The following is a 24529-nucleotide window of genomic DNA, read 5'->3' as shown; positions in this document are numbered from 1 at the left end:
CATTAAAATTTTGTATTCCCTTTTTCAAGGAGTAAAAGTGAATTCTTGCTTTTATGGTTAGATTTCAGTTTCCCCAATTTCTTCAATTTTGGCTGTCTTATACATATCTTCTTTTATCTCCTCTAATTCAATTTCGTCAAATTCCCTCTTTTGTCTCTTATTCTGTCTCCTTAAATTTTCTCTTTTTAACTTTTTCTGAATTTTCTTCCTTTTAAAACAAAGACATCCTATTTTAATTTTTATACTAGGAAAATCACACATGTTAATGGAAATAAAATTTTACCTATCAAGGTACTACCTAAATTTACTAAGAAATCTTTAATAGACATTGTTTTCTTAACAATCTTTTACACCTTCAACCTCCAGTGGTGAAATTTCGTCATGCAATTCAGTTATATTTTTAATATAAATTTTCAAATCTTTACTTTCATTGGGTATGTAAGTACAACAATGTTGGACTTTCAACATTCCACAGACTCCACCTTCTTTTGCCAATAAAATATCAAGGGCAAGTCGATTCTGCATTACCATGGCACTCATGGCAACCATTTCAGTATTTACCAATAAAAGTCCTCCAGCGGTGCTTGTTGACAAGCGATCCACTACTGTTGACAGTTTTCTAATTTTATTTGCATTCAGAGATATTCCCACAGCTGGTATCAATGCTCCAGAGATATCACCTACAATTTCTGACCAAGATTATCTCCTTCTACGTGCTAAATAACTACCTAAAGTATGTACACCATCTTCTCCCCTTTCCATGTGAAAGATCTTTGGGAAAACCAGGCCTACATAACATGTGCCATACCAATGGTCTGGCAAACGATAATATGCCCTGTTCCCACAGATAAAATATAATCCTGGAAAACTGGATCATCTCCTCCTTTAAATCCCCATCCACCCATGATTCGGTATGTATCATGGCACTCACTGTCACCTACAAAGTAATTGTCATATGCAGTCTTATTCCTTCTAATACACAAATTTCCTTTCTGAGGCCAATCTAAAGCCAAAATTGGACTAGCTTTTCCTTCTAAGTGTTTTTCCATATCTACATCCCAAACTGTCTTTTCTGTTTTTCCTTCATGAACCTTTCTTTGCATTTTCAGTCTTCTTTCTTCAACCATATCTAAAAAAGTACTTTCTTCTTTCTTTAAACTGCAAGTCAAATTATTTCTATATATATATTATAATGTTAATTCTTTAGTTTCTAAGAAAAATTCACCTAATACCTTTGCAGGTCTAACCTTATTTAGTTTGTTAATTGACGGTACTTGTGAAAATAGGTTATCTATATCTGGGAAATAATATTCTAACTTTCCCGTTTGATAAAATAAACTAGCTATTACACTACATGTTATTCCATAAGTTACAGGAAGGTGGTGATAAGTCACTCCCTACGAAACAGAGGCAGGTAACTGCATACTGACAGAGCAGTCCCTTACGTCCACTGTCTTTACATATTCATACAGTAATTTGGAAAATACATTGTTAGAAAAATCGGTTATTGACCTGTCTTTATGCATATGAATTTATCTATTCTAGAGTAATCTGTCTTTTGAATCTGCTCTATATTAGTCTTGTTTTCACTATATTCTCCTATTGTGTCAAAGCTAATCTTAAATGTAATCATTAAAGCTAATATACTCCATAGAAGCATTAGTAATCCTGTACAACAACAACACATCTTGCACCATCGTTTCAAAAATATACATCTACTTTTTCTACTATCTGTGTCAGCCATATTCATGAAATGAACAGTGACTTTTGACTTAGCCTCCTCTACTCCACAACTAGTTTATCTAACCCAAGGCTCTAAGCACCTACTTGGTTCTACCAGTTTTATCTTGTTTCTTATTTATTGTCTTTCCATCAGCAGCATTCTTGTCTTATTCAATTTGGCATCTCATCGTTCTTCACTTTTCCTTTGTTTTCTAGATATAGGATTTCCTGAACATCCGTCTCTTCTCCAATATCGGATAAGATAACTCTCAGGATTTCCGATTCTTCGTCTTCCCCAACCACTTCTGGTATAGTCACCTCTGGATTTTCTTGGCTATCTGCCTCTTCTTTGATTTCAGGCAGGGCTACATATGTCCATTCTGGCGACTTATACTTCTGGTTAGGCTTTCTTGTTCTTTTACTTTCCTCAATTACAACTGGTCCTTCGTCTTTTGATTTTTCTTGACTCGTTATTTCATTCACCTGTTCAGCTCTCGGTGAATTTACTTTTGTCAGTTGGTATCTCACCTTCTTTATCTTTTTTTTTTTTAGCTTTAAAGGAAAGTTTATTGAAAGTTAAATACAAGAATAACAATAGAGCATAATGTCTAGATACAACTCAAATGCAAACAATGTCATAGGCGAGGGGAAGAAAGAAAGATACAGGGGAGAGAAAGAGAAGGGAGAGCGAAAGAGATTATTAATTAATAAAGCAAAACATATGCCTTAAAAACGTAAACATTAGTATATAAAAGTATGCAAAAAGTGTATACAGATACACTAAGTATAACAAGACTTCTCCAATAACGTATGCATAAAATAAACATAAAATACTCTATATGAATATATACATGAAACCATCAGGAATATTTTATGGAGGTTTGGGAACTTCTTCTGTACAAGGAGTATGTAAAGGTAGGGAACGTGCAGCTACATTTAAAAAATGTGTAATGGGTAACCATAATAAGTCACGTTTAATAGCAAGTGTAATGGGATAAACATAGGCCCTGTCTAATCTGTGATGATAACAGACCCCATACCACCAAGCTTGAAAAGAAATATTCGAGGTATCCTTCCAAGATTTAGTGATTTGCTGAAACGCTACAGCTATAAGTAGATCAATAATGGAAGTGTTAATAATAGAAGAAGACCATATGTCTGAAAGACTGCCTAAGAAAATATGTGAAAGTGTAAAGGGGAAATGGGTGGAAAAAGTTTTATTAATCTGCTGCCACACATGTTCCAAAACTTATAAATCACCAGACATGTAAACAACATATGTTTAAGATCTGCCAGTGAAGCTGAACAAGACCAGCAAGTGGAGGGAATGCAGGGGTCAATTATATGTAATTTGGCAGGAGTAATCAAAAGTCTATTATACATAAAAAATAGTGTTTGGGTTGTATTAGCTGCTCTAGACGATTTCCTTATCTTATTCCAAATTTTCTGCCAAATGAGGACAGAAAATGAGTCCTCTAAATCTAACTCCCAGTCCTTTTCTACCTTAGATTTATCTCGAGTGTTAGAAGTATCTCATAACTTTTTGTAGATTTGAGAAGCGGAAGAAGAAGCAAGTAAATAAGGGAGAGGAAGAGGAGAGGAATTGGTATGAGTGATGGACTCAGAGAGGGAATCATAACTATTCTGTGCAGCCGCACTCAGTAGTCTATATTTAGATTCAAAGGATACTGGTAAAGAAAAACGGGATTGAAGAATAGAGAAGGAGATACAAGTACCTTCATGAAAAAGTTGGTGAGTCCAACTAAGGCCAAGATCCTTCCAGTCCTTCCAAAAAAGCGTCCTATTTCTTATTTTAATAAGGGGATTATACCACAAGGGGGATTGTAGAAAACGTGAACGCTCATTTAAACCTTCCAGAAAAAGAGGAGAAAATAATTTCCGAGAGTTTTTAAGAATGGGGAGAGAGAATTTTTTGGGAATATGGGACAATGACACAAATTCTTCAAAATTGAAAGGGTGAAAGAAAGATGATTCAATGTCTACCCATAAAGGCTGAGAAGAGATATCAGACATATGGCAGGATAATAAGTAAACAGAATGCTTAAGAAAGAAAGAAGTATGATAAGAAGCAAAATCTGGAAAGTTAACTCCACCCAACTGTTTAGGGCACTTAAGTTTTGCAAAAGACATCCTAGCTTTCTTATGGTGCCATAAGAATTTTGATAAGGTGGAGTATATATTTTTATAGCAGGATTTAGGGATATTAATTGGAAGATTAGAGAGATAGAACAAAATTATTGGAACTAACATCATTTTAATAGAGTCTAGTCTGCCCCAACAGGATAAAAACAAGGGGTGCCATCGAGTTGTAGAATCTTTTAGAGTTGTTTGTAGGTTTTTAATATTTAGTGCCACAGTATCTTTAATAGAGGATTTAAACCACAAACCTAAGTATTTGATCTTAGCCGGGATCCAATGGAAAGAAGAGGCCAGAAAATCCGCATGGAAACAAAATTTATTTAGAGGGAGAATTTCACACTTATCAACATTAAGTTTATAACCTGATACCTTCGCAAAATCAGAGACTTCAGATAAAAAGGATGGAATAGAGGATTGGGGGTTGGAAATGAATAAAAGAATATCGTCCGCATAGGCAGAAAGTTTTAAATGCTTATCCCCATATGGGAAGCCGGTGATATCCTTATTCTCTCGAATTTTTGTCAAGAAGGGTTCCAATGCCAAAATAAAAAGAAGAGGAGAAAGGGGACAACCTTGCCGGACACCTCTGAAGAGGGGAAACGAAGAGGAGACAAGACCATTAGCTAAAATAAAGGATCTCGGAAAGGAGTATAGTAAAGAAATATAAGCAAGAAATTTCGGGCCAAAGCCAAACCAAACAAGAACTGCGAACATAAATTGCCAATTAACCCTATCAAATGCTTTTTCAGCGTCTAATGCAACAGCAGCTAGAGAGTGCTGGTAGGAATGAGATTTACTTAATACATTGAAAAAGAGACGGGTGTTGTCAGAAAGGTGACGACTCTTTATGAAGCCGCATTGCTCTTTACCAATTAATTTAGGTAAAATTTTGTCGAGACGAAGCGCTAGAATTTTTGCAAATATCTTGTAGTCCAAGTTTATTAAAGAAGCAGGTCTATAATTTTTACACAAGGAATGGTCCGTATTATCTTTAGGGAGTAGGCAAATTAAGGCTTCCTGAAAAGAGCCTTCAGATTTTTTGGACGATATAAAGAACGAAAATAACTGGTGAAGTTTAGGAACAAGTAAGTTGGAAAAATGTAAATAGAATTCTATTGTGAATCCATCTGGCCCAGGAGCTTTGCCTTTTTTAAGCACCTGAATGGAGTCTAGAATGTCTTTAGGACCTATATCTGCTTCTAAGGGGGCAAAATCGATTTCTGAAAAGGAAGGAGAGGGGATAGAGGATAAATAAGGATCGATGTCAGTTAACAGGGGAGGAGACTCCGGAGTATAAAGATTTTGATAAAAGTTAGTGAATTCCATCAGGATATCTTCGTCCTTATGCAGTGTGATATTAGATGAGGAGACAATAGATTCGATTTTTGTTCGCTCTTTTTTAATTTTATGATACTTGGCAAGAAGATTACCTGCCTTATTTTGTGCAGAATAATACTTGGCACTAGATTTGAGTAAAAATACATTTGCAGATTCTGTGGAGAGTTTATTAAAAGAGAATTTGGCCTTGAGAAGTTTATCTAAATCAGAATGAGATTTAGTCAAGTAATAAGAATGTTCCAGTTGTTTAATTTGCAGATTAATTGATTGTAAGGAGTGAGAGGCGGCACGTCTTTTACGGGAGACGAATGAAATAATGAAATCTCTAGAAGCAGCCTTGTAAGTGTCCCATAACACCTGAGGAGATACCATAGAAAACCCATTTTCTGTAAAAAAATAGGGATGAAAACTCAAGGAAGGCTGGGGTAAATTTGGGATCTAAAAGGAGAGATTTATTAAACCTCCATCTTCTAGTACCTTGTAAGGGAGGGAGTAAATCTAGGCGCTGGGAAACTGGGGCATGATCAGAAATTAAAATAGAGCCTATTTCAGCATGGGTAATGTGCTGAGTCAAGGCTTTAGAAATAAAAATGTAATCAATCCGGGACTGAGAAGAATGAGCCGGTGAGTAATACGTGTATTCCCGAAGTGTAGGATGGCAGAGTCTCCAGGAGTCAACGAGAGGACGTTGGGATATAGTGGAAGTGAATTGAGTGTGTACGAGAGAGGGCGAGAAATGGGAATTGGGCCTTCGGTCTAAAATAGGATCCACAATTGTGTTGCAATCACCTCCTAAAATGAGATAATCATCAGAAGATTGCATCAATGAGGTGAGCATCTGGGGCCAAAATAAAGTATCTTGTAAAGTGGGAGCATACACATTAAAAATAGTTAAGGGGATTTTATCAATCAACAAAGATACAGTAACCCACCTACCATGAGAGTCATTGGCTTGGTTTATAACTTTGATATTTAACCGCTTATGACAGAGAATAGCAACACCATTACGCTTCCCTGAACCAGGAGATGCAAAGACATGACCTACCCAATTACGGCGTAATTTGATAACTTCAACCTCTTTAACATGTATCTCTTGTAATAACACAATATCTCCTTGTAAACTTGCTAAATGAGATAGAACACGTTGCCGCTTAATGGGAGAACCCAATCCTTTAACATTCCAGGTAAGTATATTCAACGACATCTAAAAATATAACTGATATCAAAAAAGGTAACAATTATGTACAAAAGTAATAGAATATAAAGCAATAATTTGAGAGAATGACATTGCCATTAGAGGAGCCTTGATAGAATAAAGTAGAGAAATATGAAATAAGAGAGAGTCTTGGAAAGAGAGATTGTGAGTAGAGAAACAAGAAATGAAAAACTTGAGAGTTAGAAATAAGTAAGAAGAGAAATACCAGGGATAGAAAAAAAAAAGGCCAGAAAGAGAAGCGAAAGAAGAAATAAAAAATAAAAAAGGAGAAAAGTAAGAAGAAACATGTACTACAAAAAACTAAGGAACAAAATGACAGACACAATTGATGAAAAAATATGATAACAAATAGACATACCACAAGAAAGAATGAAGAAACGGGGTTGGTGAAGCCACTTAAGGAATATGGGACACTGAAACGGGAAACTCCAGGACGACGGTAAGGAAGGGACATCTGCTAGGCAAATTGAGGAGAACAAGGAAAGACGAGGGATCACAAGGTCGCCACCTATTGGAGGGAGGAAGAAAGAACAAATTATTTCAACATAATGGTACATAATACACTAGGAAAGGAATTGAAACATCATGAAAGGTGAAACAAACAGATACTACTAAATAATAAATAAGTCTGTCATGACTGAGGCACTTCCATGGACTCTGTTCTGCAGTTGTTCAGAAATTGTTGGAGCTGCGCTGGATCTTCATAACTGGTTGTTTTATTATTATAAGTCACCTTGAAGAGACAGGGATGGAATAAACCGTAGCGTGCGTTTATGTTGCGTAACGCAGGCCTCATCTCCAAAAACTTTTTCCGACGGTCAGCAATCATCTTGGCATAATCCTGAGCAAAGAAAAGATTAGAACCATTCCAAACTATTTTCCCTCGCTGTTTGGCAGCTTGAAGGACTCTGAGTAAATCCGTATATTCCAAAAAGTACAAAATAACTCCTCTCGGCTTAGTAGATGATGATGGAGAAGAACGGGCTAGATGACCCAAACGATGCGCTCTTTGGATATTCAATGAAGGGGTTTCAGGAAGACCCAAAAGAGTTGGCAAAAAAGACTGGAAAAAAGAAATTGGATTAGAACCTTCAAGTCCTTCAACTAATCCATAAATGCGCAGATTATTGCGCCTATTTCGATTTTCTAAATTCTCAATCTGCTGTTTGAGTTGAATAATCTCCTGAGAAATAAGAGGAACTTGAGCTGTAAGACTTTGGACAGAATCAACACGTAGTTCTAGGTCTCCAACTCTCTTTTCAGTGAGAGACCAGTTGGCTTCCAGATTCTGAAGTCTGACATTAGTTTCCTCCATATGTGGTTTGAGAGCACGAATTTCGTCAAGAAGGAGCTCCATAGAGATCAGGGATGATGAATTGGTGGGAGAGGGTGGGTTAGCTTTCACTCGTTTGCCAGAAGTAGATGATGACGCCGAGGGTATTTTGGAGCCTTGTTTAGCGCTTAAACGAGGAGTGAGTGGTGTAGCAGACTTGGAGCCAGCAGAGTCTTTGATATTGTCATCAGTATGATCCTGCAGAATGTCAAAAGAATTGTATACCTCTAAACTCGCCTCGTTGGAGGGAAGAGCACCGCTACAGTTGGTGCGAGGCATGGTGATACGTGAAAAGTCACTCAGAGTCACTCAAAAGGAAGCAGAGCCAAACTCGGGAAAAAATTAAAGGAAAATGAGAAAACACCAGTCCATACAAGCATCAGCTCATAACTCCAGCAATGAAATAAAAGAAAAAATGTTCAGTAGCAACTGTAAGCTCAGAGGAGAAGGCATCAATAGGAACAACACCATGAACCAAATAAGAAGAAACGCGCCACCCAAAAATGAAGGAGGAAGATGGTAATATCAAAAAATGGGCGATCAACTGCTAACCAGCAGCGCCACACAGCCACAGGCGGGAAGCACCGGAGCGCCGAAAAAACAAAATGGCGGCCGCAACGCTGAGGAAACAGATAAACATTAAAATAAACTTGTCAGTCTCAGCCTATGGCCAAATAGTGGCAGCATTGTGACGAGCGGGAGTTCCGACCGTCATATCCAGCAATTCCGAAGGTTTTAACGATGAAATATTGCCTGCAGAGGTCGCGCTACCTCACGTCTCGGCGGAGCTCCCGGGAACAGCGGCCATCTTCCGAGGCTCCGAAGCCACGCCCCCCTCACCTTCTTTATCTTATTCGGCCAAACTTAATCTTTTGCTGATCTTTTCAGTTTATTTCCTTTATCATTCCTTTCAGTCCTCCAAGCTCCCTTTCTTAAGACTCTACCTTCTGGTATTACGTCTTCACTTTCTTCAGACTCTGTTTCAAGTTGCTTTTTCTTTCCAATCTCTTTTCTCTCTTTTGATTCTTTCTTTTTCCCTACTTCTGTCCCTCCTCGAGTTCTTCGCGCACAATCTTCCTGCTGACTATTTGTCGCTTTCTGTAACTGGATGCTGGAATTCCCTACACCTCCTCAGGGGTCTTCCACAAGAATCTTTCCCTCTCTCTCTGTATCTGTTACCTGTCCATCTAATTTTGTTACTTCAGGTGGAATTTCTCTCAATCTTTCATCTGGAATTTCTCTATCGACAGCTTCTTTAATTGTCTTTTCACTGTCGTTTTCTTTTCTTGAATGTGAAGTTGTTTGTTCAGTCTCTGAGTCTGAGCTGGTATCAGAAATTTGCAATCTTCTTTTTAAGGAAACGTTTCTTGGGACAACCATTTGATTTATTTCCAATTCCCCCCTTTCAGGGTTTTCTTTTGTTTTTGTCTCTTCTTTGTCTGATTCAGTACTTGATTCTGTCTCATTATAATATTCCTTTTCTGTGCTATCCACTGGATTTTGGATTCTCAACGTGCGACTTGCATGAATCCAGTTTTTGATTCCAGCACACTTTACAGCTGTAGCTGTAGTCAAAATCACTTGTCGTGGTTTTACCCACCTCAGAACAAAACAGTTTCTTCTTCTGTGTACTTTGATTCTTATCCAGTCCCCTGGGCTCAGGTCAGCTTGCTTCCTTTCATGGGTGGTGGCATCCGCTCTATCCTGATGAAACCCAGAATGAACTGCGTCAGCCAGGCTTTTACAGTAATCCAACACCATGTCATCAGTTATAGGCAACAGCTTGTTGACTGGTATGAACACGTGGCGCATGGCTCTTCCCATGATGATTTCATGTGGGCTCAGCCCTGTGGTTCTGTCTGGAATTGATCTAATTGTCATGAGTACCAGAGGCAAGACATCTGGCCATTTCATACCTGTGGCTAAACACATTTTCCCTATCCTGTTCTTGATAGTACCATTCATTTGTTCCACCACACCAGAAGCTTCTGGGCGATAGGCACAATGTAGTTTTTGCTTTACACCCAATGCTTCACAAATCAGTTTTATGATCTCATTCTGAAAATGTCCTCCTCGATCTGATTCAATTGTCACTGGGAACCCGAAGCTAGGAATAAATTCCCTCAAAAGCAATTTTGCCACTGTGATTCCATCATTTCTTCTCGTTGGGTAAACTTCTACCCATCTTGAAAGCAAACAGAGCATGACTAGAACATACCTCAACCTGTTACAAGGAGGCATTTCAATGAAGTCTACTTGCATTCTGGTAAAAGGGCCTCCTTATCGACCTATTGTTCCTAGACTCACCACTGTCTTTCTTCCTGGGTTATATTGCTGACATATAAGACATCTCTGACATAGACTTTCTGCTACAAGTCTAAATTTTGCATTGTACCAGGTCTGTTTAAACAACCTTATCATACCATCTCTCCCTATGTGTCCCTGTCCATGATACATCCGTGCCACGGCAGACATCATGCTATCAGGCATAACTGGTCTTCCATTCCGATAGACCCATACATGATCCTTCTCTCTTGGTGCACATCCTGCTTTTACCCATTGTTTCATTTCCTCATCTCCTGCTTCTTCCTGCACTTGTCTAACTTCCTCCCAGGTACCTACAATGTTAGTAGTCAGTAAGGAGCAAGAAGTCCCTTCCTTTTCCTTTCCCCTATTGATTGAATACTGATTTAGTGCACAATATTGAGCCATATCGTTAGCATATTTATTGCCTACAGCAATATAATCGCCAGACTGATTATGTGCAGCACATTTCACAACAGCCAATTGCCTAGGCAGCTGTATCGCCTCAAGCAATTTTCCAACCACTTCAGCATTCTTAATGGGTATTCCACTTGATGTCAGAAACCCTCTCTGTAGCCATATTTGGCCAAAATCATGCACTACACCAAAACCGTACTGGCTGTCAGTGATCACAGTCACTCTCACACCTTTCCCAATCTTACATGCTCTAGTCAAAGCGACAAGTTCAGCTACTTGGGCTGATTTCACTCCTTTCAGATAGGATGCTTCCATTACTGTTGCAACCGTACATACTGCATATGCTGCACTCAACATTCCATCATCCGTTCTCAAGCAGGAACTATCTACAAACATCACAAAATCACTTTCTGACAATGGTAAATCTTTTATATCTGGACGTGGCTTGCTACAGAAATCTAGTACATCCAGACAATCATGTTCCGCTTCATCTCTGACTTCCACTTTCTCAGCAACAGGCAATAATGTTGAAGGATTTATATTCACACACCTCTCAAGGCTCACATTCGTTGCACCTAATATGACTTTCTCATATTTAGTCAGCGGACTATGTGTCATATTATTGAGTGTGACTCCTTGTTAAAAGGATTGCCACATCATGAGGTACAAACACTTTCACAGGGTATCCCATCACAATCCATTCTTGTTCCAGGCTTCGACAGGTAGCTGCTACTGCTTTCAAGCATCCAGGTAAAGCTACAGCTACTGGGTTCTAGCATTGATGAAAAATATGCTATTGGCCTTCTTAGTTTTCCATGTTTCTGAATTAATACAGAAAGTGCACATCCATTTCTCTAACTGCAGTACAACTCAAATTCTTTCTCATAGTCCGGCATTCCCAACGCTGGCGCTTCACACAAACTATCTCTCAATTGTTTGAAAGCTGCCAATTCTTCTTTGCTCAAATCAATGGGATCTCTCACATTACTTTTTGTCAAACGTATAAAGGGCTTTGCGATTAGGGAAAAATTACTTATCCACTGACGTCAATATCCAACCATTCCAAGAAACATCCTTACTTCTCTTTGTGTCATAGGGGCTCTCATTCCTTTGATTATCCTGATTCTGTCTATTGTTATTTTCCTCAGACCTTTCTCGAGGTTATGGCCTAAGTATTGTACTTCTTTCTTACAAAATTGCAATTTTGTTGGTGACACTTTAAGTCCTTCATCGGCCAGATGATTCAACAATGTTATAGTGTCCATTACACAGGCCTCGTGAGTCTTCGACGCCACAAGTAGGTCGTCGATATATTGCACTAGCACTGAATTCTCGGGCATCTCTAGGCTTTCTAAAGATTTCTTCAATATCTGTTTAAAGATGGAGGGGCCTTCTGTATACCCCTGTGGAATTCGGCACCATGCCAAAATACGCTCGCCATAACGAAACGCAAAAATCTGCTGGCTGTCATGATGCAATGGAATGGAAAAAGAAAGCATTGCATAATCAATTACTGCATACCATTCCGCTTCATGGGGAATCTGATACAGAATCACAGATGGATTCGGTACAATGGGACAACATGGCACAACGATTTTGTTTATTTTTCTCAAATCCTGTACTATCCTGAACTTTCCATTTGGTTTTTTCAGTCCCATAATTGGGGAATTACATGGACTACTCATTATTTCCCTCAAAATACCTTGTTTTATCATTTTCTCAATTATAGGGTTAACTCCTTCAATTATCTCAGGTGACAATTTATAATGTGGAAAATTCAGATACTTTATTCCCTCTTTTACTGTTATTTTTACTGGGTCTACATTTCTCATTAGTCCTACATCTTCTCCTGTGAAGTCCCAAACTTCTGCTTTTACAGTTTGTTTCAATTCTTTTGGTAGGTCATCAGGGTTAAAAACAGCATAGGCTTCAGTAACCTCAGTTTCTCTGTTTGCTATGGTCATTTTATACAACACATCTTCATCAGAGGTCTTAAATGCTATACCATCAGGAGTACAGAATATAGTGCAATTCATCTTGCACAATAGATCCCTTCCGAATAAGTTCACAGGAGTGGTATCACACACAACAAAATGGTGCATTTCGGAAAATTTCCCTATGCTAACGTTTACAGGTTCAGTCAGATAAGTTTTAATCTGTCTGTTGGATACACCAACTACTTGGATCGTTTCATCCGAGAGAGGAAGATTTTTAACATCAGCTGACCTAACATTTGATCTAGTAGCGCCAGTATCTACCAGGAAAGTAACATTTTCATTGTTTATCTTTCCATCCACAAATGGGCCTGTCTGATCTACTTCTAGAGTTGCGCCAAGTACGCACTCTTCTTTCTCCCTTCGGCACCGTTAATAACCTTCTTCCGAATCGCTTGCATCGTGTTGTAGCCAATACTGCGAAACAGCGTTAGCGCGCTGCAGTTTATTTACCTGTTCTTCGTTGTAGAAGCCTGTTTCACTACTATATTTCTGGGAGTTTTTGTTCTGTGGAAAAGGCGGTTTGGGCACCTGATTCTGTTGGGTTACAACCTGCTGCTGTCGCTGCGGTTGACCACTCACCTCATTCTGCACCTGTGGATTCAATGATGCATTTTCATTGTTAGTACAAGGGGGAAATTTACACTTGGATTTCCAATGCCCTATCCTACCGCAATTATGACATGGGAATTTCATTTTGGCTTCTTCTATATTAAAATTTCCCTTACCTTTCACAGGAATGAATTTTTGGGGACCTGTATTATTCGCTTGTTCTACGAACTGGGCTTCCTGTCTCTTTGCCACTTTTACTTGTGCCCACATGGCCTTTTCTTTTAGCTTTCGTTGTTTGGCCTCAATTTCGTCACTGAAATATTTTGCATGTCTCAATACCTCATCTATTTTCTTATTTTGCCAATCTACGGTATGTTGTTTGATCATTTCACTAATTTCTGGACGTAGACCATACACAAATCTATATACAAAATGACTCAAGTCTTTTTCACTCAAATTTTCATCACCACTAAATTGTTTAAAGGCCAAAATCAACCTCTCATAGTAGGCATGTACTGACTCCTTACTTTCCTGATGAGTTCTGTCAATCTTTACCCAATCTGTTTCTTTAGGAGGTACCTTGTTTTTCAAAAAGACAATGACCTGTTTGTATTTTTTCATTACCTCTGGGTCTCCTGTCTTGGGATCCCTAGGATACTCTTGCGTAGGCCAATTTATCATACGTTTGCATTCTGTCCATAAATCTGCTGGTACTGTTAAGTCAAACAGACTGTTTAGATCAATCCATAATACTTTGGACAATTTTACAAATCTGTCTACCTGCCTATACCACTCGACGGGTTTTTCACGTAGTCAAGGGAAATCATTTGTGAATGACAAAATATCTTGTCTAGTCCATGGGACATGTACATATCCTCCTCCTGGAATTTCTCTCATGGGGCATTCTGTTACTACCTTCTCTTTTTCTCTTACAGGAAAAGCTGCAAAGGTTTTGTCTGAGGTATCATCTCGTTTCCGATACCATCTGCTTCTCCATTTGTCCACATCTCCCCATTTTCTCAGCAGGATAATTATTTCTTTAATCTGACTCATTCGTCCTGCGGTATTCAAGCTTTCAATGTCCTTTTCAGTGAAATCTATTCGATATGGTTTCTGTAGGGCCTTTACTTTCTCAATGTCTATACCCATTTCATTTGCTACTTCCTCTAATCTTTCATGGAGACTTTTTGCTCTCCAAGTTATGCTTTTACACAGAAACAACATCTCCTCATCCTGGTAAGTTTTTTATTTCTCTGTGGGAATAGTTCCTACTACTAACTCTTCTAATACCATTCGTAGTTTGGCTACATCTATTGATTGTGATTCTTTGTCTTTTCTCTGCAGACTTCTCAACCATTCACTCAGTTCTTCTGAAGATGGGCCTACTGGTCTCTCTACATTAGTTTGTTCTAAGTTCTTTTGGTTTTCAAGTACTGTTTCCATCTTTTCAGTGGGGCTTTCTGCTGCTTTTGGGCTTAGAAATGGGTTATTTGAGGCATTTCGCTCCATCATACCCATCGTCTGTCTCCATTGATTCTCATTTGAGCTCTGTCTTGAATTTTCAATTTGTTTATTACTGTTATAAGGGACCATTAAACAATGTTCACTATCCTTCTGATTGTCAAAAATAGGCATCACAGGGCCTATAGTCACTGGATCAGTTACAGCTTCTAAATTTTTAGTCAATTCTCTTATCTTTTCAGTTAATTCTAAAGTTGTTTTCTCTAACTCTGCTGAATTTTCGCTACTCATTTTATCATTTGATTTCCTCTCTATTTCTCCCATTGTTTTACTTTCCCTTATTTCTTGAGGTACTTGTTCTGTTTTAATGACTCGCAAAGTTTCTTCCATTGGGGCATTTGGTGTCAATATTTCAGATTCTGGTTGATACGGAGGTGGATTTTTATAAAACATATCATCAAGAACATCATCCTCTAGTTCGTTCACTCCATACCCTTTTGGTTCCAAATTATGTCTTTTTTCGGTACATTTTTTCCATCCAACTCCTTCAATCATTCTTACAGGTAACAACTCTTCGGCCATACTCGCACTCCGCCACCTTCTCATTTTCTCATCATGAGTATCATGCCCATATCTGCCAAACATGTATTTATACCTTCCACCACTCCTCTGTCTTTCCCCGTCATGCACCTCATTTTCCCATTCTGTCAGTGCTTCAAACTGTATTGGTTTAGGTCTTGGCTCTAGATTCATCATTCTTTCTCTCAAATTTCTCAAAATCGCTAAATTAAATGAACCATACTCTGGAAATGCTAAAACTCTGTCACTCCTGGTATACTTTACCCAATTGTCTAACCAAATACAAGTGTGATATCCATATTTTGCAACCATAAAGGACGCAGGGGTTTTCGGTAGGGGAAGCAACTGTCCTTCCCTAGTCACAATCAGTTTGTCCTTTTTAAACCACTTCTTGATTTTTCCACACCAGGACTTTTTCGCCTTTTCAGGTGGATCGTAATACATCATTTTGTCTTTTCGGGTATCGCTAGTCTCTCCTTTACGACTATTCTTTTATTTTAGCCAATCGTAGCGTGACTCACACTAACGCACCAATCCGGGGCGTCTACGTCACTCTGCAATTCTCCACTCCTAGCGCGACTCACACTAACGCACCAATCCGGAGTGTTTTCGTCACTCTGTAATTCTCCACTCCTAGCGCGACTCACACTAATGCACCAATCAGGATCATTTAAGTTTCTAGCTGACTGGCCAATCCCAGCGCGGTCTTTCTGACGTCAACAGCGGCTGCTCTTACTCCGGCTTCTCCTGACCCCTCCTTTACAAAAATTCTCGATAAGCTCTTTTCACTTTTTCTAACTTACAAATCTGTTAGTAACAACATAAAAACGCCACCATTGTCTGCTTCGCTAACCAAGGATAGTTAATGACCTTTTTCACAAGAATTCCGTCTTTCCCGAGAGCAGCGCTTACCTCTGCCATACTACGGAATCGTTACTTCCGTTGATAAAATAGCACATCCCTCTACCTTACCCTTCTAACAAGCATTAGCTAACCGTTTCTCCAGAGTAAAGACACCTAGTTGGAGACCCAATGCTCCTGAGAAATAAAACCAGAGTTTCACGATTAACCCGAATGCTATTTCATTCACGCGCTTTCATACAGAAAATGTAGTTCATTCACACAGAATTCTGTCTTTCCCGAGAACAGCGAACAGTCTGTCCTACTACAGAATTATGACACTTGTTACCAAAGTAGCACTTCCCTTTACTTTATCCTTCTATCAAGTTTAGAGAGCACCTATTACCTTTCCCAGTGATAAGCGTTATCGGAGTGCCATCTGGACCCCTGGTACCTAAGACCAAAATTTCACAGGTGACCTTCGCTACCATACACTCCTCTCATACAGAAAATATATCTAATGGCAACATGCGACGATGTCACCGAACCGAACCCAGACAATGCGTTGTGCAACTTCAATCGTCACAAGTTTTCCCCGTGTACATACAGGGCAACAACAATTCCGTATTTCCCTAGAGCAGCGCTTACCTCTGCTCTACTACAGAACTGTTACAAACTTCCGGCTTCCTACATCCCAGAAGCCGTGCAAACAACATAGAACTCGACGCGACTCAACATAGAGTGTTAATACATAAACCAATACCTTATCTACAATCAATAATCAATAAGCTATTTTACAAGTAATAATCACCAAACCAAAACAATAAAAACCATACTTCTGCTACCAAGAAAAACTGCTTCAGCGTGGAGTTTCCTATACTCCCTTCGTCACAGATCAGATATTATACTTACGCTTTCACTCAATACATTCATTGGTGGGGCCCATTACACCAACAAACACATTTGATCTGCTCTTACTGGAGAGATAGATTTCCAAACGCTGGTGTGAAAAGAATATCTTTAAATCTAATGAAATTCTATTTACATATACATACAATGAATATCCTTAATCCAGCACATCTTAATTCTGAATCTCTAGATATCCCTTCCACTTTGGCAATGGATCAATTTAGTTGAATTTGGAAAGATGATTCTAATCCTTCTAATTTTTATTCAGACAATAATAAATAGCCCAACACATTTGCTTGTTAATCGATAATAAAATAAACATCATAGTTACCTAATCTGGCTATTAGTCAATCAATTCGTCATGCAACAAGCTACAGTCCCAAAAATTGGTATGGACCATAAACGTGTCCGCATTAATCAATGGCCATCAGTATAAATGTTCTCAGTTCGTCAGGCGAAATGGGTAGCAATCTAATCTGTCATAGATTCGGGAAACAGCTGTCCTGCAGTGTCACCGTCCTCTCCGTCAGCATAACGTCAGGAAACAGGAAAAGAACCGACCACAACTCACTATTCTATCGTCTTTTATAATGAAATTAATGATTATATGTTGCAAAACTCAGTTTTAGGCACATCTTATTGGATGGTTAAGATCGTTCGTTCTGGTTTCTTATAGTCCGTGATGTCACACTGGTCAGACGTGATCCATCCGGTTTTACAAGATTGTCTATTGTTAAAGGTCTTGGCAGTAGTTCAGCCATGACCTTCTCAGTAGAAAAAACTGTGCGGGTCATCTTGAGGCCACTGGTTCAGGAGCCTGGGACATGCGCAGTTAGTCGGAAACCTCGTGGAATGGCAGCTGTATCGTCGAGTCCGTCGGTCGGCCATTTTAACGTAGGCCAAATTGGTCAACTTAAGCAAAACAAACACAGAAAGTAATTAAAACATGGAAATAACGAATAAAATTTTAACCCTCACTAATTCCCGTATGTGTGTGTAATTAGCTAGCATTTTAGCGACATTCAAAGCGTTTATACTCACCCAGTGATGTCATCTGGTGCAACTTACAATTACATCACAAAAGCAACATATACCACGTAATATTCTATTTTTCTAGCGTTAATATGCGTACGTATATTATTTTACAATTATTTTAGCCATGCAAATGCAAATCCCGCATGTAATTCATACATTAGTAGGTTTGATTAGATAGCAAAACCAACACATTAATACTTATTATAATTAATAGATTATTCTAATTAGTATGAACATGCAGAATGGGTGGGGGGGTATACAAAATTTTGTTTTACCCGCTCCATCACAACAGCTTCCTCAGATAATCCAGTTCCAATCCTCTTGTCTATTTTCTATCCAGCAATAGAGTAAGAAGGTTTCAGGAAGCAGGAAGAGGAAGATTATGTTTTCAGAAAAGGAACTTGAAATCCTCACTGAGGAATGTGTTTTCATCATGACCAGCTGTTCTGGAAGTCATCCATGATAGTGCCGGAGTCCCAGAACAAACAAATCTGGAAGAGGATGCAGGTAAAACGTGATACAAGGATCCATAACCGAGATAAGGAAAAGATGGTACGATCTGAGTTCACATACTAAGGAGAAGGTGTCAATCCATCTGTGTGAAGCTAAGAAGTAGGAGGAGGCCCCCCCACCACCCTACCAGCAACTACTCTAGAGGAACTTGTGCAAAGTACCCTGGAGTTAGAAGCCAACAATGGGTTTGGGGACATTGACACCTCAGCCCTTCCAGGAACTTCACTAGGTAAGTGACAAATTGAGTAAACGGTCTATATGAAAGGTCTCAGTCATAATAATGAACATATTAGTGAACCATCGTAAATTTCCAAAATTTAAATGTTCATGTTTACTACATACACCAAACACTTTAATTCTCCATGCACCTTTAAAGGGCATTATGGGATATGTAGTGATGAAAAAAACAAATAGTAGTGCAAACACATTTAATAGTAGACGTAAGAAATATAATTTAGGAACAAACAAGTACAAATTACTAAAGTAGTATCCATCCATTTTTTAATAGATAAATCAACTGAAGAATGTCAGGACACACAAGGGAAATGTCCAGAAGACATTCAAATTAGTGTCGATGACCCGTATGACAGTGGCAGTGAGTCCAGTCCAACACATGCTGCAAATGTAAGCCCTGCAGCTTTAGAAATTAGATCCGCAGCTGAAGAAGTTACTCCAACTGTTGAGGAGGAACCAACACACTTTATCCCAGTCCCCTGTTGCAAAAGTTGATGTTGCAGAAAGACAACAAATCGTTGACTGCTTAGAATGCGCAATGCTGACGTTTCGGCGCCTGCAACAGAAGCAAATGAGAATAAATCAGAAAATTGTATCCATGAATAAAAACGTAACAAGAGGGTTTCAAAGAGTGGCAAGTCAGTTAGCTGCCAATCAAATAGCAATGAATGAAAATGTTGCCAATCTCACTGATGCCATAAATAACTTATGTGTGGAACGGCATAATGAGAACATACAGCAAAGGTGAGAGGAGCTGTCATGATTATACCCATGTGTCTCTGCGAGGACACCATATGTTCTGTTGCTTTCTCGTGTCCCTGCGCGGACACCGTATTGTGTTCCTTGTTGTTAGCTGTCAGCTGGCGGTTGACAGTTGACAGCTGACGACTCACGTATCGGTTGCATTCTTTACGCTCCGATGCTGCGGAGCCTGTGTTGGTCGATAAATAAACTCTTGCTGTTCTACGACCTGCATGTCGAGAGTTCTTCACAATTTTTGACGACGACGACCAACACGAGAACCTACGCGGAGCAAAAAGTGAAAAGAATTAAAATAAATCCGAAGAGTACTCTGTGAAGGAAACCAAGTATTGATGAAGAAACATATAGCATCAAGAAGCAAGTCAAGCCTCGAATTAAGGTAAAATTACAGAATAAAGCAAAAAAGAGTCATTCAACGAAATTTGAAGAAGTAAATTAATATTTAAACAGAGACTAAAAAATAGAAAATATTTAAAGAAAATACATAAGTGATTTGAAGGAGAATATACAAAAAAGAAAATTGAAAGGAAAAACGTTCATTCAGTGTGAAACACATGTAGGAAGATTTAAGAGGAGAGAAATATGTCATTGAAAAAATCTTGAGGAGGAATATGGATAAAATGTTAATACTATAAAAAAAAAATCATCGAATGAACGCATGTGTGAGACGTCGGAACTGAGTGAAAAGTCTGTTTGGAAGATTGACAGTTCAACGGAAACAACTGACATCAAACGTCAGGTGTCACAACGCAACAAGCAGCTGAGGAGAAGAAGGAGGAACGGTGATGACTCATCGATGTCGACGTAGAGGAATATAAAACAAAAGAGGAAGTTGGCATTCTAGCTTCGTGAATCGACGTAACGCACGCACACGTGCCGCCATCTTGGATCACTTGTTCGGATCGGCAGGCGTTTTAGTTGCGGAAGCAAACGTCAGAAACTAAAAGGGGGTCTTTCAAGAGAGAAAAGCAAGCGATCGACCAAGAGCACATTGAGGTACTGTTTAAATAGTGTTTTTGGGAAAGGATCGTGTGCAATTCTAACAATAAAAGAAAAAGTAATTATAAAGCAGAACTTTGTTTATGCAGAAAGACACTGTACCTCAGGCCAATTTCGACACTTCATCACCATTTTAATCGGAAATTACCAATTGGATAAAAAAAATTATAAGACTTCAAACAGAACGTTTGGTAAAGAGCATTAATAAACAATAAGTGAAACGGCTTCTAGTCACTTGTGGAATCTAGCGCCTCCCCAAGCATTCCTACCTAAAGGGGTAGAACCCTTACTACCTTGGGAAGAGTGGAGAGAACACTTCTTGAATTACATCTCCCCTTTCGATGACGATGATGAATTTAAAGCAGAAAAGAAGTATAAAATGTTATTGCACTGTCTTGGCGCTGGTGGAATAAAGGTATTTAACAGAATGAACAAAAAAAAATAGAGGTGACGGTGAGGGGGATGTTTTTGTGTATGCTATAGATGACCTAAATACATATTACAAACCCACAGTTAGCGTGGGGGTTGACAGGTACAAATTCTTCCATAGGAAGCAGGGCAAGGAAGAATCCATCGAAGATTATGTGTCAGCCTTAAAACATCTGGCCATAAATTGTCGCTTCGGGGATTTACACGATGAATTTATAAGAGACCAAATAGTCATGCAGGGGTCCAACGAAAATATTCAGGACAATTTATGGGCAAAGGGTGAATACCCCCTACAAAACATAATAGACATTGCCAGGAAAGCAGAGCTCACTGGTCGTTGTGCTAAAGCTGTGCTAAATGAAAAAAAATGAGACGAAGGAGACGGACACCGTGTACCAAAAAATATTGGTACAACCAACTCATGAGTGTGAACAAGAGGCGCTGCTACAGATTTGGTAGCACCTCACATTTGTCCGATGACACAAAATGCCCTGCTCGTGAAGTAAGATGTTCCAATTGTGGAGTCGACGGACACCTTCAGAGGGCTTGCAGAAGGAAAAATACATGACACGTAAAGGTTGTAGATGAGGATTAAGCAACAAACCAAGAAACGTCCGATGAAGACGAAGTCAACATGTTCGTGCTCAACATAGAAGACGAAGAAGTGGATAATATCAGCTATACCAATACAACAAAAAAGAAAAAAACAATCTGTGACATGAACATAGGGGGTGTTGACATCAGTATAGTTGCTGATTCTGGTTCGCCGTACACGATTGTTAACAACAAGGTATGGGAAGAGAAATTTAAACCCAACATTGGTGGACATCTAAATAAAGCTGACATCAGCATCAAGTCATTTATAAGTGAGCCCATTGATGTTTGTGGTTTCAAGGAACTGGAATTTGAATTCAAGGGAAGAGTTGCCAAAGGGAAATTGTACGTATCTAAAGTGGAACCCTCAGTACTGGGGTGGATGGATCGGGTTACCTGGGAATTATACTAGATCCCAGACAGCCAGACCCGGTCCTTGTGGTCAATGAAAACCATGACTTTGGCAGTTTAATGTTATACAATTACCCCAGAGTCTTTAGTGGGGAAATCGGAGCACTTAAAGGGTACCAACATAAAATCATTGTGAAACCAGACGCAATCCCAGTTGTGCATAAAGCTAGGAACTTACCTTTCTCCATCAAATATGAAGTTAAGACACAACTAAATAAACTGTTAGAAGACGGCATCATAAAGGAAGTTGAAACTTCTGAGTGGGTTGCACCTCTGGTCGTAGCCAAGCGACCCAATGGAAAATTGAGGTTGTGTGTAGACCTACCTGACCTCAATAGCAATATAATTGTTGAGCGGTTTCCCCTACCAAAGATAGGTGAGATGCTATCCACAACTAAAGGAATTCAATGGTTCACTACTTCTATTTGAAGTCGGCCTACCACCAGGTACACCTACATCGCGACAGCAGGAAGCTGACAACCTTCATAACGCCCTTTGGTTGTTTCAGGTTTACCAGAGTACCATTTGGGTTGGCATCTGCTGCCGCGATGTTCCAAAGACTGATACATAACATCTTCGATGGAGTACCTGGTATACTGATCTCTCATGATGATATCCTTATAATGGGGAAAACCAGGGAGGATCATGACACGAAAGTCAAGCAAGTCCTGGAAATCTTGGATGAAAAGGGGTTAACTGCCGAGCATGAAAAGTGCAAGTTTGCATGCAATTCCTTGAGCTACCTTGGTCACGAAATCACCGGTGAGGGTATTAGCCCAAAAAAAGATCTACTGCGTGCCATCAAGAATTCATCAGTGCCCAGTAACAAGGACGAACTGAGATCATTCCTAGGATTGATTTAATTTTTGCAAAATTCATAGAAAACTTTTCGTACAAAACACATGAACTGAGACAACTACTAAAATTGAAAAAGAAGTTTGAATGGACGGATGAATGTCAACAGGTATTTACTACACTAAAAAATGAATTGTGCACAGCCCTGCCCTTTGCAAGGATATGATCCATTATTGGAGAACATCGTAACCACAGACGCAAGTTCAAAAGGGCTAGGGGCAGTTCGCACCCAAAAAGTCGCAAAGGGTGTACAATGCACAATAGCCTTTGCTTCACGCTCATTGACCCCCACCGAGGAAAAGTATTCAGTCATAGAGCGTGAGGGCCCTGGAACATTTTAGACAATTTGTGTGGGGAAACCAAGTCACTCTGTGTTCTGATCACAAACTCTTAACAAAGGTCTTCACAACAAGGCTGGCTAGACTATCAGTGCGACTCTTTGATTATAACTACAAAATAGTATATGTTCCAGGTATTAAAAATGTAGTGGCAGATTTCTTAAGCAGAATGCCTGTTGGGTTAAGTGACCAAGACAACCCAGGAGAGATCGAAGAGACATGCAGAGCCAGCATAAATGAAAAATTTGATAGTATATCAAGAGAGGAATGAATAAGTGAACAGGACAAAGACGTCATTTTAAAACAAGTGATAAAAATGCTAAATGAGGGATGGACATGCAAAAACAAGTTGACTGACACTTTACGACACTTTTGGGAAGTGAAAGATGACTTATCACATGAAAACGGTTTGTTATTAAGGGGCTGGTAGAGTAGTTCCCCCCAGAAGTTTAAGAATGAGAGTACTAAACCTGTGCCACGAAGGACACTTAGGAATAGGTAAAACCAAGAGCAGCACCAAAAACAGATACTGGTGGCCAGGTATCAGTTTAGCTGTAGAAAGGATGGTCAGGAATTGTACGCAATGCATGAACTCTGATAAGACTCAGGTCACTTTCAGACCACCACTCCATCCCATCACATGCCCCTCCATGCCTTGGGAGAGGATCGGTGTGGACATAATGGGTCCGTCCTCGAGAAAATGGAACAGTGGTACATTATCGTGGTAATCGATCATTTTTCAAAGTGGCCTGAGCTTAAGTTTGTTAAAAAACCTGATTCTGTTTGTATTGTTAAATTTCTTGATTACTTATTCACCCACGAGGGTCTGCCAAAACAGGTTGTTAGCGACAATGGACCTCAATTCTTGTTGGATGTTTTTAAGACCTACATGTACAGGAACCAAATAGAACGCAAAACGACCTCTGTTTACCATCCTGTGGGCAACGGTGCAGTTGAACGCTTTAACAGGGTCATTAAAGGTATAGTCCAATTGTCCTGCAGTAACAACCTGAGTTGGAGACAGAAAATTATGAAGACTCTGTGGGCTTATCGTATTACTCCCATTGACTCAACTGGCCACAGCCCGTTTGAGCTTATGGGGGGCAGAACACCTTTGTCCAAAGATAACGTGGGGTGGACACTAGCCACGAAGAGAGTGCACTGGTCAGCTGACTATGTAAGGGAAAGGTTGGTACGGGCACAAGCCAGTTCCAAAATCAGGTATGACCTTAAACATGGGTGCAAAACTGTGGAGCTTCATGTTGAGGACACTGTCAAGGTCAAAAAAAGTGGTTTTGTAAAAAAGGGGCAGGATAGATATTCGCAACCCCTTGCGGTTCAGAAGGTGTTCTGTAATCCAGCTCTCCTTAGCGACGGCAAGGTGTGGCATTTATCCTCTCTGTCCCCCGTGTAAACAATGCTCAGGAGATCCTGACAGTTCCCTGCCCCTAAATTCCACCAGTGAGTATGCATCCATTAGCAAGGCCTGCAGAACCCACACTGGCTTGTCTGATGATGAATCTGACTATGAACC

The sequence above is a fragment of the Triturus cristatus genome, chromosome 5_1 (assembly GCF_964204655.1).
Source record: "Triturus cristatus chromosome 5_1, aTriCri1.1, whole genome shotgun sequence".
Lineage (NCBI taxonomy): Eukaryota > Metazoa > Chordata > Amphibia > Caudata > Salamandridae > Triturus > Triturus cristatus.
Note: the sequence above shows the minus strand (reverse complement) of the source record.